Consider the following 14,762-nt stretch of genomic DNA (forward strand, 5'->3'; position numbering starts at 1 on the left):
GCACCTCTGAGTCCCCACGGTTCCCTATTCAAGTTGTTTATAATGACCTCCCCGTTTGTAGCACACACAGGGTTCTCTAATCAAAGACAAGAAAGGTCTCTTTCCCTCGCTCTTCTTGTGAGAGGGGGTCAGAGGAAAAGAAAAGAACGGCAAAGGTGCCTCATCTCTTAAGCCATCTGTCTGGGGCCAGCCCTTGGGGCTTTGTTGATCAGCTGGCCTACTGTCTTCAATTAGGGTCCACAGTCCATCTCCAGTCCCTCCTCTTGAGGCACCCTGCTTTCCCACTGGGCCATGCAGCTTCAGGAGCGGCGAGGCCTGGCTGACCAGGCTGTGGTCAGCCATCTCTGAGGTGGAGCAGTCTTCACCCTGTTCTCCACCCCTTTCTGTGGTAGGTACTTCCTTTCTAATGCCCCCCTCCTCACGCGCAAGCCCTTACAGGTGCACCTCATTAGGTGGAACGAGCCCAAAGGAGCTGGTCAGTCTCCTCTCCACCAGAGCCAGGTGTGGCCCTTCATAGCTGGATTTCCCAACAGTGCAAGGCACCCGCCTTCCGCGAATCTCCCCTTTGCACTCCCTGGTGCTCCCCTACTCTCTCGCACTAAGCCACCAGCCAGGGCACTGACAGAATCTGCCGGAACGGCACCTGGTCCCATGGGCACCCAGCAAAGATCCCATTAACTTCAATCACATGTCTTATTCACAAAAAGAATAAACATTAGACAACTATTAACCACGCTAGTGCCATACTATGGATGTGGCTCTAAATGCACAAATGTCAGGAAATTCAAAGATACTCCTCCCCCAATGACCTCTCACATAACAAACACCAGAGAATTTTACTCAGCGATTCCTGTATCAAATTCATAATTTCTGTTTGAGCTAGAGCATTTCTTTGATAAAGAGACTCCAACTGGATTTAATGACTCCAAGTGATGGAGAATCTCCCATGTCCTTCTGTGAGCTGTTCCACTGGTTAATTATTGTCAATAAAAATTTGCACCTTATTTCCAGTCTGAATCGAAGTAGCTTCAATCTCCAGCCATTCCATCTTGCTCTGCCTTTGGAATGTACTTTGAAGTGTAGCCAATCTCAGGCTGCTTTGGAACCCTAACCCTGAATTCCCAGACTTTTGGGCCTTTGAAATCTCAGCTATAACCCAACATTTATTAAATCTTTTACATTTAAATCCCTTAGTTGGTTTCGTGTTTAAGAATTGTTTTTGATCACACAGTCATACAAATTTAAACACCAACAAAACAACCCTCAGAACCAGGAATGATTTATAGCAATTGATCTTAGCCTAGATCAAGTACTCACACAGCTGTCCCCCTGATAAATCTTATTGTCAACCCAAGCTGACATGCAGATTTCAGTGTTTGCTGTGGTAAAGAAGGTAACATGAACCAGGAGAACCACAGATATCCATAGGACAAATGAGAGCTGTCATGGTCATCCTGTGCCTCAGTTTCCCCATCTGTAAAATGGGGATAAAGATACTGACCTTTGTAAAGCATTTTGCAATATGCTGATGAGACGAGCTACGTAAGAGTTAGGTATTATTATTGCCAGAACCATGGCAATCACTGATTACATACTAAAGCAACAGGTAAACAAATCAGAGCAGCGTGAGCTACAACTCCAGACTGGAAATATAGGGATACAAATAAATGCTTGCCTGACAAAACCCAAAAATCTAAAGGAAAATATCTTCCAGGTTTACAGATGGAGAAGCAAACAAAAGAGCTTATTCCCTAACGTGACACCAGCTGACTAAGTCCTTATAAGTAAAAGCATCAATGATGACAAGATAAGCTGCCAACTTTCAGAGAGAAGTGCAGCAAAATTCTCTACGTTCTAAATTCAGCATTGTTTTTAAATTTCCCCAGTGGGTTGTGCAAGGCTTGCTCTAGATTGCCCTAGCTCTAGGACCATTCCTCATGGGTGTCTGCTGTGTTTTGGTTTATATGATCCTTTTGCAGGAGTTAAATAAAGCTGAGTCATAAGTCAGAACCATTATTTTTAAATTATATAAACTTAACATAAATCACCCTCTTTGCAGCTGGTGCAAACATTTTTTCTTTTTCTTTGGCCCATAGTATGATTTGCGAGATAAACAAGAGATACAAATTTGGATACACAGTAGGTGCCCAATCATTATAAGTTAATGATAACCAAACATTGTGTGGCTACGTTTAGTGTTAACTGCATGGGCTGGAGCAGGTTATATCTAGGGCACAAGCTAAGTGGGCAGGGGGTTACAGTGAAGAGACAGAGAGATTAGGGCCTTAAATGTTCTAATTTTGGACCCTTAGATCATGGATCCCAGGAAGCCTGATCTCTTGCAGACCCCAATGACTTCTGTTAGAGTTGTGAGCACTCCGCATTTTGGGAAACACCAGGACCTCAGTGTCTCAAGTAGAAGTGCCCAGAAGTAGGGGCTGATCCATTACCCACTGGAGACATAGGCAGAGAAAGACACCCATTGACTCCAGCAGACATTGGATCAAGTCCTTAGTGAATCTTTCTGAATCTTTGGGCCCAGGCAACTTGCCCAAGGATTTACAGCAAATCAGTGGCAGCGTCTGATCTAGAACTCAGGAGGATCCTGGCTTGATCTCATTTGCACTGGTGTGAATCAGGAGGAAATCTAGAGAGTTTACACTGGTGTAAGCATATTCAGAAATAAGCTTCTCTGACCATGTTTCTTTCCTGCCTTGCACCTCGTGTTGTCACTTACACAGGGCCGGCCTTACCATGAGGCGAACTGAGGCGGCTGCCTCAGGTGCCAGACTGTGGGGGGCACCACAAGGACCCAGAGTGTAGACAATGGTGTCTGCGGCTGGTGCACCTGGATTCTCTCTGCTCGAGATCCACAGAGAGGGGGGAGAGCTGTGCTGGAGGGAGGAGGGCAGAACAGGACAAGAGACAGAACAGGCAGGCAGGAGAAAAGGGGAGAGGGAATCACAGAAAGCAGCAGGAGCTGCAGGGAGAGAGAGGAGGAGGAGCCTCTTATGTCCCTCACTAGCACCCCAGAAGCTTCTCAGGGAGCTTCCGGTTTCCTGCTGCTTCCCTGAACCCACTTGAGGAGAACAGGCAGTCAACTGAAGTAGTTTTCAAAGTAGCAGCCGTGTCAGTCTGTATTCGCAAAAAAAGAAAAGGAGTACTTGTGGCACCTTAGAGACTAACAAATTTATTTGAGCATAAAGTGAGCTGTAGCTCACAAAAGCTTATGCTCAAATAAAACTGAAGTAGTAGGAGACAGTTAGGCCCTTAAGACGCTGATATCTTCCCTCCCTCAGGCCCTGCTACCAGCCTGCTTATTTGTCCCCTTCAACTGAGTGCTGAGAGCCACTATAGCTAGCACAGAACAGCAGCCATGAGTGAAAGAAGAAAACACCCCTCTGGGGCAGCATTCAGAAAAAGAAAGAAAGCAAAGGAAGCTTTTCTATCTAAGCAGGAAGGAGCTCTCCTGAGACACATAGACACAAATGTTCACTGTGAACCTTCCGGCCCCAGTGAGGAGGTGAGTGTTGAGGAGATGCCTGATCTTCCAGTTAGTCAGAGTGCAGGTGACCTGGCAGCTGCTGCAGCATCCATATCTCCATCTCATGTGGATATAACCATGCACTTTCCTGAAGAAAAGCGTAGATCAGAGAAGAGTGTGGTGGAGGCACAAGACACAGCTGCTGCTGAATTTAGTTCCTTACGTCTAGATGATCCAGGACTGTGGACCCACTTGAGCAGTAGCCTGAGGAACTTCCTTGTACTGCATGGGCCACAGCAAGTGAAAAAATTTCATGTTCCCCAAAGACAATGAAAATAGAAGTTTCCATCCAACACATTACTGGTGTGAAATCCCCAATGGTGACAAAGTGGAGAGGCGGCTGCTTATGTACTCAAAAACCCAGAATGCTGCATACTATTTTTGTTGCAAACTCTTCCAGTATAATATTCCAGTTACATTGGGTTCTACAGGAACAAAGGACTGGAAAAATCTGGCTAGAAAACTGGCATGCCATGAAAAGGCAGCAAATCACCAGGAAGCATTCCATAGTGGAAAGAGCTTGAGATGAGACTAACGTTAAAGGCCACCATAGATGATCAGTATCAAGAGAAGATTGCATCAGAGTCTCTTTACTGGCAAAATATTCTGAAAAGGCTCATTGACGTTGTGAGAATGTTTGCTACCCAAAACCTAGCAAAGTCTGGCACTTCAGATCAGCCATATGTGCCAAACAATGGAAACTTTCTTAAAATTGTGGAGCTGATGGCTGAGTTTGATGCTGTACTCCAGGAGCATCTAAGAAGAGTCACCATCCAAGAAATGTACACACAGCACTACCTTGGAAAAACAATTCAAAATGAGATCATACAGTTACTGGCAACAAAAGTCAACAGAAGATTGTGGCAGATCTGAAGTCAGCAAGATATTCCTCTGTTATTCTGGACTGCACACCTGACATCAGCCATATGGAACAAATGAGTTTAATGGTGCGTTTTGTAACAACAATAGAACCTAGTGAAAATGTCCCTGCAATGGTGACAGTCAGAGAGCATTTTCTAGACTTTATTGACATTGATGATACTACAGGAGCTCGTATGACAAATGTGCTTCTTAAAAAGCTGGAGGATACGGGAATTGCGATAGCTGACATGAGAGGTCAGGGCTACGATAATGGTGCCAACATGAGAGGAAAGAACAGAGGAGTGCAGACATGGATCCGAGAGTTAAACCCATGCAATTTTTGTCCCATGCAGTTCTCATTCATTGAACTTGGTGGTCAGTGATGCAGCATCAGCTTCTAGTGAGGCTGCTGAATTTTTTAATGTAATTCAAAGCATCTGTGTTTTTCTCTGAATCAACTCATCAATGACAAATTTTGAAGCAACAGCTGGGGACATTCTCTCTGACAATGAAACCACTGAGTGCCACACGATGGGAAAGTCGAGTGGAGGTGATAAAGCCTATCAAACACCATACTGGGAAGATAGATGATGCCATAGTTGCCATTATGGAGGATAATGCTATGACAGAAACTGTTCATGGGAGAACAGTGGCAGAGGGAAATGGAATCACCAGAAACATACATAACTTCAAATTTCTATGTGGCTTAGTGTTGTGGCAAGACATACTGTTTGAAATAAATGTTGTAAGCAAGAGACTCCAAGGTGTTTATCTTGATATATCTGGAGCAATGGAACAACTGGACAAAGCGAAGTCATACCTATAGTCTTACCGGTCAGATGAGGGATTTAAAAATGTTCTGGAGAGTGCACAGAAGTTGGCAGAGGAACTTCACACTGAAGCTATTTTCCCACCCATTCAAGAATACAAGAGTCACCGAAGAAGAAGATATTTTGATTACAAGGCACGGGATAATCCCGTAAGAGACCCCAAACAACAATTCAAAATTGAATTCTTTAACCAAGTGCTAGATTGTGCAATACAGTCAGTTGAAGAACATTTCATGCAGCTCAAGGAACACAGCTGTATATTTGGGATGTTGTAGGATATTCCAAAACTCCCCACTATACCTGAAGAAGACCTACACCAGCAATGCAGGGCACTAGAGACAGTGTTGACACATGATGACATACGCAATATTGATATGAGTGATTTAGGTGAAAGCCTGAAAGCCCTTTCAAGATACATTTCAGCAGGATAAACTCCAAAAGCTGCTCTGGAATATATGTGCGCAAATAAGATGACCACCCTCTTTCAAAATGCTTTTGTTGCTCTGCGCATACTTCTAACACTTCCTATAACAATTGCCAGTGGAGAACGCAGCTTCTCCAAGCTGAAGTTAATAAAAACACATCTACGCTCCACAATGATACAGAAGAAGCTGGTCATGAGCTGGCCCAGACTGTGGACCTTTAGCAGGAAGCTGTTCAAATTTTTGCAACCAAGGAGGCACGGAAAGCAGTGCTTTGTTTATTCAAACAGATAAAAATGCCAGTGTTTACTATGCAAACAAGAAAAGTTACATTTGCTGTTCAGGTGTTTGAAAGTTAAGTATCAGAGGGGTAGCCGTGTTAGTCTGGATCTGTAAAAGTGGCAAAGAGTCCTGTGGCACCTTATAAACTAACAGACATATTGGAGCACAAGCTTTCGTGGGTGAATACCCACTTCTTCAGATGCATGTAGAAAGTTAAGTGTTACTTAAAATTTTTGAACAAGGCATTTTAAGTTGTTAGTTCTCCTTTATTGGGGTAGGTAGCAGAGCAGTACCATGAGAGGAGTAGAACAGGAAGAAGGCAGAATTGAGATCTTTCAAAATTTTGGCCCAAGTGAGGGGGCATGGAGGCGTCATTTGAGCTCCCCGCCTCAGGTGGCAAAATGTTGTGGGCCGGCCCTGCACTTACACCTGTGCTAATGGGTGTAAAATGCAGCCATTCTGATCTGGGATAATTTACATGAACTTTGCATAGGTGTTAACAATGACACAAGGAGCACAGCCATGGAGACTTATGCTCCCTGTCTCCAAGACCCATGATCAGTTCCCTAGACCATGTTCCCCACTCGTGCTGTGGACCAGTCAATGTGCAGTTAATTTCAGGCACTAGCTTTAAAGGAAGCATGCTTATTGAGATGTGACTATTTTTTATTATTACCAACTGTCAAGTCTTTGATTTGGAGAGCAAGAATAAATATCTAAAACCTGTCCTTTTACGGGGCTGCGTTCTGACATGTGTGCACTGATTTGTTTTCTAGCTGATTTCGTTCTCTTAATCAGAAAGGAAAGTACCTTTTTAACAAGTGATAAATATGGACCCCTGAGACCCCTTCTCTGCTCAAGTCCACACTGCTGCCTCTAGCACACGGGAGGCTGAAAGAGAGAGAGCTACAGAGAGAAATATGGCAAAAATACCACTAAATAACACAACCTTTGCAGAACGGAGAGCCAAATTCTGCTCTATCCAAACTTCCTTGTGTGACCATATAGGAGCATGTGGGATTACACAGGGTGGAAGTCAGGACAGAGTCTGAGCCCTTACATTTCAAGAATGGTCACACTCATCTTCTGCCCCTAGTTATTTATGCTGTGAATTACTCCTTGCTGCAGCCAGTCTTTGTGCAACTTCCGAGTTCAGCTACCTCCAATTACAAAAACCAATTGATCCGATGGGTGAGTATAAATAGTGCAAGCATAGAGGCAGAGGGGATGAAGAAGGCTGCTCAGGAAGAGAGATTTTATCGGAACTGCACCCGGGCTGAGCTAATTGCATCATAGCTACATTGGGAAGGTGCCAGGGTTATATTTTGATAATGGCTAGCTCAGCAGGTAGGCCCCAGAGTACATTTTGCTTTGCAAAGTAGTTCTTGGAAGTTCTTGAGTGTCGGTGCTCTGGGGTTTTTGGCATACTTGTTGCTACTAGGGTGACCAGATGTCCTGATTTTATAGGGACAGTCCCAATTTTTGAGTCTTTTTCTTATATAGGCTCCTATTACCCCCCCACCCCCATCCTGATTTTTCACATTTGCTGTCTGGTCACCCTAGTTGCTACCTTTTTGGCAGTCTCGATGAAAATATAGCAAACATTAGACCCACAGGAGATCTATGGCTGGAGCTGTGGAAAGGCTAGTGGGCTCACATTTCCATGTTTTCTCACTGCTCAGATGGGGAGACTTACTCTCAACTGTAATAAATCTCCCGTCAAAGTTGTGAGACCAATCCTGAAATTGCTGCTCCTTTGAAACTCCCACTGAATGCCATGGGAACACTGTGCATGGATGCAGCGTAGGACTGGTAAGAAACCAAAAGGGCAGTCTGGCTATTATAGATCCATCGTTAATTTCCTGCCAGCCCTGCATGAAAACCAAGAGGGCTCCTACTGACTCACACTGTACCTTCCTTTCCTGTTGTACTGATGCATGGGCCAGAATAGAATCCTTCCCCCAGAACTGTTTCAGCTCGTCTGCTCTTCTAACAGGAGTGTAAGCGGAGGTCTGACTGAGCTCTCCACTGCCTTCCATTGAGGAACTGGGGGAAGAGACGTCAGGAGCAGATCGTATTTGCACAGACACGCATGCTTTGCCAAAGTGATCAATTTGGCTGTTTTGGATTAAAATTCACTTAAGTCTTATATGCAGGGGTAATTAAATGATGAGGAAAGAGATTGACAGAGCCAGAAGAGCACCCAGAAGTCACCTACGACAGGACAGGCCCAACAAAGAAAGTAACAGAACGCCACTAGCCATCACCTTCAGCCCCCAACTAAAACCTCTCCAACGTATCATCAAGGATCTACAACCTATCCTGAAGGACGACCCATCACGCTCATAGATCTTGGGAGACAGGCCAGTCCTTGCTTACAGACAGCCCCCAAACCTGAAGCAAATACTCACCAGCAACCACACACCAGAACCACTAACCAAGGAACCTATCTTTGCAACAAAGCCCGTTGCCAACTGTGTCCACATATCTGATAGTGTTGCTGATGTGATTAGGTGTCTATCATCATAGGGCCTAATCACATCAGCAACACTATCAGAGGCTCATTCACCTGCGCATCTACCAATGTGATATATGCCATCATGTGCCAGCAATGCCCCTCTGCCATGTACATTGGCCAAACTGGACAGTCTCTACGTAGAAGAATAAATGGACACAAATCAGACGTCAAGAATTATAACATTCAAAAACCAGTTGGAGAACACTTCAATCTCTCCGGTCACTCGATCACAGACCTAAGAGTGGCTATACTTCAACAAAAAAACCTTCAAAACAGACTCCAACGAGAGACTGCTGAATTGGAATTAATTTGCAAACTGGATACAATTAACTTAGGCTTGAATAGAGACTGGATGTGGGTCATTACACAAAGCAAAACTATTTCCCCATGTTTATCTCCCCCCCCAACTGTTCCTCAGACGTTCTTGTCAACTGCTGAAAATGACCCACCTTGATTATCACTACAAAAGGTCCCCCCAACCCCCCCCCCCATTCTCCTGCTGGTAATAGCTCTCCTTAAGTGATCACTCTGGTTACAGTGTGTATGGTAACACCCATTGTTTCATGTTCTCTATGTATATAAATCTCCCCACTGTATTTTCCACTGAATGCATCCGATGAAGTGAGCTGCAGCTCACGAAAGCTTATGCTCAAATAAATTTGTTAGTCTCTAAGGTGCCACAAGTCTTCCTTTTCTTTTTGCGAATACAGACTACCTCAGCTGCTACTCTGAAACTTGTTATACACAAACTCAGTGCTTGTGAGGGAGCGGTATTGCCTCTTAATCTACATTTACACTATCTACACTGCAAACTAAGGATGCGATTCCCAGCTTACATAGATACACTCATGCTGGCTCTCAGCTGAGCTAGCACGCTAACAATAGTAGCGCAGGCAGCAGTGGCATGGGCTAGTTGCCCAGAGTTCATAACCATCAGATTCAGGCGGGTTTGTATTTGGGGAGGCTAGTCCATGCTGTAGACCTTGCTGCTGTTACTGCAGCTACACAACTATTTTTAGCATAGTAGCTCAATGAGAGCTAGCGTGAGTATTACTTCTGGGGGGAATTCTGCGCCACTACACACATGCAGAATTCCCGTCCTCTGCAGATTTTTTTTATCCCCCATAGAAAATGCATTCTGCTGGAGAGGTGCTGCAGTTATTACTCAGAGTCCTGTATTAATATGCCTAGTAAGGAATCTATTTGTCAAAAATAACTTCCTGAATCTTTTTTTGTTGTCTGTATTGTTACAGACATACTTGTTGACAGGTATTTGAAATAAATTACCAAAATAATTGAAACTGGTGAGATCATATTGTGTGATTTTGACAAAGATGCAGAATTTTGCAGAATTTTAAAAAATTGTGTGCATAATTTTTTATTTGTTGGCATAGAATTCTCACAGGAGTAGAGTGCGTCTGTTCCAGCTGCAAACCAGAAACCCTGCCTGTAGAGTAGATGTAGCTTTAGAAGCATCCAGAGGTGGTGTTTAGTTTTCCCAGATTTCTGGAGGGGGCTCAAGATGGTTCTGTTTTGTAATGTTAAGCCCCTCCTCCCCCAATTATTGAACCTGGCTCTTCTTGCTGCCAACACCACTTGGCAAAAGGGTTACAGGGATAAAAACTTTCGTTAGCCAGGAGCATAAGTGTACAGGAATCTGACTATACACAGGCTCAAGTTTACACACTAAGCTGATGTCACCTTTCAGACTAGAACTGCACCGTAGGGATGAACTGCAAAGGGAAAGAGGCAGATCCTCAGCCGGTGTAACTTGGTGTTGCTCCAAGCCAGTCGACTTCCGTGGCACTAGAGCAGATGAGGAACTGATCCAGAACATTAATGCTGAATGGCCATGCCTGTTCTCTGGATTAAGAGAGGGCTGTCAAACTAGCATGTTCCACTGGAAAGAATTTCATTAAAACGGAATATATGTATATAAGATACATGTGTATAGATAGAAACTGTTTAAGTGAATGCACCTTAGAGATTAATTACTGGGGTCTTTAAACGCCTACTGCTATGTCTGATTTTAGCTGAAAAGTAACACGGATTATGGCATTGCAGCAGCACACATTCTAATTACAGGTGAACTGCAGAGCTAAAATTAAAATTCTTAATTACTTACAAGCTATTATAGTACAAAGTACAGGGCCTGATTCTCCATTCTGTTACACTGGTTCCATACCAGCATAGCTCCATGAAACAACAGGAATTGCACCAGCATAAAACTGGTGTAATGAGTAGAAAATCTGGCCTATAATATTTAATTAAACTAAATCATTAATTCAAACTATAATAATGAAACACAGATTGAGTTAAAAAATGTGCAAGTGCTTGGAAGAGAATGAAATCATGGACAATAAATCAGCAATGGATTTACAAAGGATAAATCACAAAGAATTGCTTTTGGGGAAGGAATTACAAATTTAGCAGAAGCAGAGATTACAGTGATTGCAACACAGCGATTCATGACACCTTACTTGAAAAATTAATTCAAACTGCCTTTGATATGAATACTGTGAAACAGATCAAAACAAGTGCTCAAGAAATAATGGGTAGTAAATCACAATGCACTACTTTGTGGGGTGAGAAGGCCTGGCTCCCAACATTCCCAAAGATGTAGGCAGGGAAGTGGCATCAATCTACACTAAGCGCTCTACACTTGCAAATACTTTAACACACTAAACGGAGTCCTCTTTTGCAAGCCATTTACTGGCTCCCAACATTCCCAAAGATGTAGGCAGGAAGTGGCATCAACTACACTAAGCGCTCTACACTTGCAATACTTTAACACTAAACATGGAGAGTCCTCTTTCTGCAAGCCATTTACTCACAAAACACCACTCACAGTGACCAAAGTACACGGACAAGCTCACAAATTACATCATGTTAACAAATTACATCACAAGTTACATCATGTTAACAGATTGATTTTTTTGATCAAGTAGATCCGAATACTATTCCTGGGAAAGTTCTGTGGAAAAGTTGTAAGCAAAAAATGGATGTGTCCTGTGACTAGAGTTCGACATCACACTGCCCACAAGCTGCAAGCCTGGAATCAAGACTGGGAGTGACGATTTTATCAAAGGCAAAGATGAAGTCCATTGAACAGCTGCGCTTTACAGAAATAAGGGAACACATACACTAGGCACCTCATGTACAGGAGGGCAGAGCTGGGGGTCTGTGTGTTTCATGGCTATTTGGAATGGATGCCAATGTTCATGAAAGTCCCTCCTCACTACGGCTATCAGGCTCTCTGTAAGGGCCGGTAGAATTTAACTTGTGTCTCATTACATTGTTGTCAGGCTCATTCTTTAGGGAGCTTTCCAGGGCTGAGGATCCCATGTTTTACACAAAGTGAAACAAATAGAAAATAAGCAGTTGGGCAGGGTGTGAACTCAGCAGGGCTCAGAACAGTGTCGAGCACTTACTGGTAAAGTTCAGTGGTAAAAGTTAAACCAATAACCAGAGCTTGTTAAAGGCTCTAACCGCCTGCTTTGGGGCTCAGAGGAGAGTCTCCCTGGGCCAGGCTAGCCCAGAACCGCAGCGAGTCTCCTACTTCCCTTTCAAGCATCTGGGGGAGGCCGGGCACTGGGGTAGGTGAGCCGAGCATGGGGTCCAGTCTGGCAATGCCTAGGGCCCCATCCCTTGGCGTCCCCTGGCAGAGCGGGACAGCCCCCCGCCCCCCGCCTTTCCCCAAGCCGGTGCAGCCCGGCAGCTGGGCGGAAGGGGCAGGAGCCCGACCCCGCTCGGGGCTCCTGGGCTGCTCCTCGGCTCCGGCCCTGTGCCCAGTTCGCCGGCCGGGCCCTGCGGCGGCGCCGAGCGCGCAGCGCCAGCCGGGGGCTATTTATAGAGGCGCTGCGCTGCCCTCCGGTCCCGCTCGGTGACCGCCGAATATTTTGCCCAGATATGGGCTGCGGCTGGGGCTGCGGCTGCGGCTGGGGCAGGGGCAGGGGCTGCGGGGCCGGGACCCGGACCCGCGGGCGCGGCGCTTACCGGGGCTCGGGGCGCACGGGCAGGGCGCAGGGCCAGGGGCCACGGGCGGCGGCGGCCGCGTCCTGCCGGAGGCTGCGAGATGCGCTGCCCTGCGCCGCGTCCTGCCGGGGAGGCGGCTCCGAGCCCGGGCGCCGCCGGAGCCTCCCACGGCTGCCACTCAAGCGGGGGGCCGGGCTCCGGGGGGGCCGGGCTCCGGGAGCGCAGAGCCCGCACGCCGGGGCCCCCGGGGGCCGTGCTGGGAGAGCGAGCCCCGAACAGCCCCCGCCCCAGCCCCAATTCTGCCGCGATTGACCTTCCACCCCCTCCCCTTCCCCATCCATCAAACCCCGCCGCCCCCATCCCCATCGCCATCGCCAGCCCAGAACCCCACCCACTAACCCCCCCACGCGGCCTGTAGTACCCTTCCCCAGGCCCTAATCTCATCTGCCCCCCCACCCCAACACCGCCTTCCAACCCCTCGCCCCATCCCCCCTCCCTACCCTACTCTCGCCCTCCAACCCCACCCTGCCCCATCCCACAGCCCCTAAACCCCAACCCAGACAAACCCACACCCCAGCCCCTCATGCCCCTCTCCAGCCCCCTGCCACCCCAAATCCCCTTCCAACCCTAGGCTTACCCTCCAACCCCCCACTGCTTCTAATCCCCTTCCCCAAACCTAATCCCACTACTCCATCCCCCTCCCCAATCCTAATCCAGCCTGTCCTACCCCCCAAGACCCAGAATCCAATCCTGCTCCCCAGCCCCCATATCACACGCACTAACCCCCTCACCCATTATCCCCTTCTATAGACCCTAATCCCCCTCAAACTCCCCACCTCTCCCATCCTCAATCTCAAATGCCACCCTCCAGTCTCCCTTCCAGACCCTATTCCCCCCTGACTGTCCCACATCCCCTTCCTGAGCCCCTAAATCCTCCCCTACAGCCCCTTGCTTTAATCCCTTTCCCAAAACCACTTTCCCGCTTTCCAACTGCCCAATGCCCATAGTCCCCATGCCCAACCATAATTCCACCCTCCATTACCCCATCCCTAATCCTAATTTCCAACCCTCCCACCCCAGTTCACCTCTCTCGACCCTAAACACTCTCTCCAGCACCTGCATCACCCTCCCCATCCCCTAATTCCTCCCCAATTTCCCACCACTTATCTTCTCCACCCTAGCCCCTAATCCCAAACCCCCATCCCTCATACTTCCAACCCCCACTGCCCCAATCCTTTCCCCCAGCCTCAATTCCCACCCTCCACTGCCACCACCCCTAATCCCACACTCCAGTTCCCCACCTCTTCTGGCTCTGGTTTGAGTTTGAGGCAGCTGCCAAGATCTCCAAGCAGCCCTATGCAGGGTGGCCTGCTTAGCTCTTTAGGGAGACCCTAGAAAAGGAGGGCCAAAACGGTTGTCATGCGCCCCCCCCCCCGCCCCCCGGTCAGGCTGAAATGAAATAAAGTGACTTGCATATCGGCATGTTCAGACATTGAGCCTAGGAGTTGATCCGGACTCTAACTTCCAAAAACAGCACTGCTAAACTACTACTTGATTAGATTCAGAATCGACATTGCTACATTATCAGGAACTCGGCTCTCTGATACAGGTTCTATCCCAGAGAACAATTAGACTGTGTTCCAACATGGGGAACCGGCAGGAGAGAGGAGGAAGTAGGCTTTGCTATTAGAACCAGCTTACTAGCGTCTTGTGAAAGCTCTACTGCGGTGTCTATTTAACCCATGCGCACACAGAATGCTTTCATCACCTTATTTCGTGTTTATGTCCCTACCCTTCGAGCTAGCAATCAAGAAACATTTTCTATCAACAGCTTGAGACTGAGAAAACTCACAGAAATAAGACCATTATAACACTCGGTGACTTCAATGTGAGAGTTGGATGTAGTTTTGAGAACTGGCCGGCTATTCTGGGCAAACACGGAATTGGTCAAATGAATGAAAATAGCCAGTGAGCATTAGAACTCTGTGTAAGTCAAAAATCTGTGTGTTATCAACACCTACTTCACTGGGAAAATCTCAAGAAAGACATCATGGAAACAGCCAAGATCAGGGCACTGGCAGTTAGATCTGGTACTGGCCAGGTGCAAGCACCTGAAAGAAAACCTGTACACGAGATCTTATTGCAGTGCTGACTGTGGCACTGATCATGCCTTAGGGTACGTCTACACTTGCAAAGATACAGCACCGGCAGTTACAGCGCTGCTCAGAGAGCGCCAAAGGGAAACTGCTGTTGTGTGTTCACACTGACAGCTGCTTGCGCAATAGCGTGTTCACACTTGCAACACTATTCAGAACAGCGTACTCTAGGCA

The 14,762-nt window shown here is 46.7% G+C and overlaps 1 protein-coding gene across 4 annotated transcripts in view; it reads right to left on the reverse strand.

The window, feature by feature from the left end:
- Positions 1-12,586, reverse strand: part of TMOD1 (tropomodulin 1) — a 78,170-nt gene extending 65,584 nt beyond the window's left edge. For 2 of the 4 annotated variants that reach the window (XM_038401523.2, XM_043515375.1), the window contains exon 1: positions 12,454-12,586. The gene's annotated coding sequence lies outside the window, so the exon portion shown is untranslated. Of the gene's footprint in view, positions 1-11,291; positions 12,216-12,453 lie in introns of those variants that run through there. The other 2 variants (XM_043515376.1, XM_043515377.1) reach the window with 2 other exon arrangements.
- Between the last annotated feature and the right edge of the window lie 2,176 nt (positions 12,587-14,762).

This window comes from Dermochelys coriacea, chromosome 5, assembly GCF_009764565.3.
Source record: "Dermochelys coriacea isolate rDerCor1 chromosome 5, rDerCor1.pri.v4, whole genome shotgun sequence".
Lineage (NCBI taxonomy): Eukaryota > Metazoa > Chordata > Testudines > Dermochelyidae > Dermochelys > Dermochelys coriacea.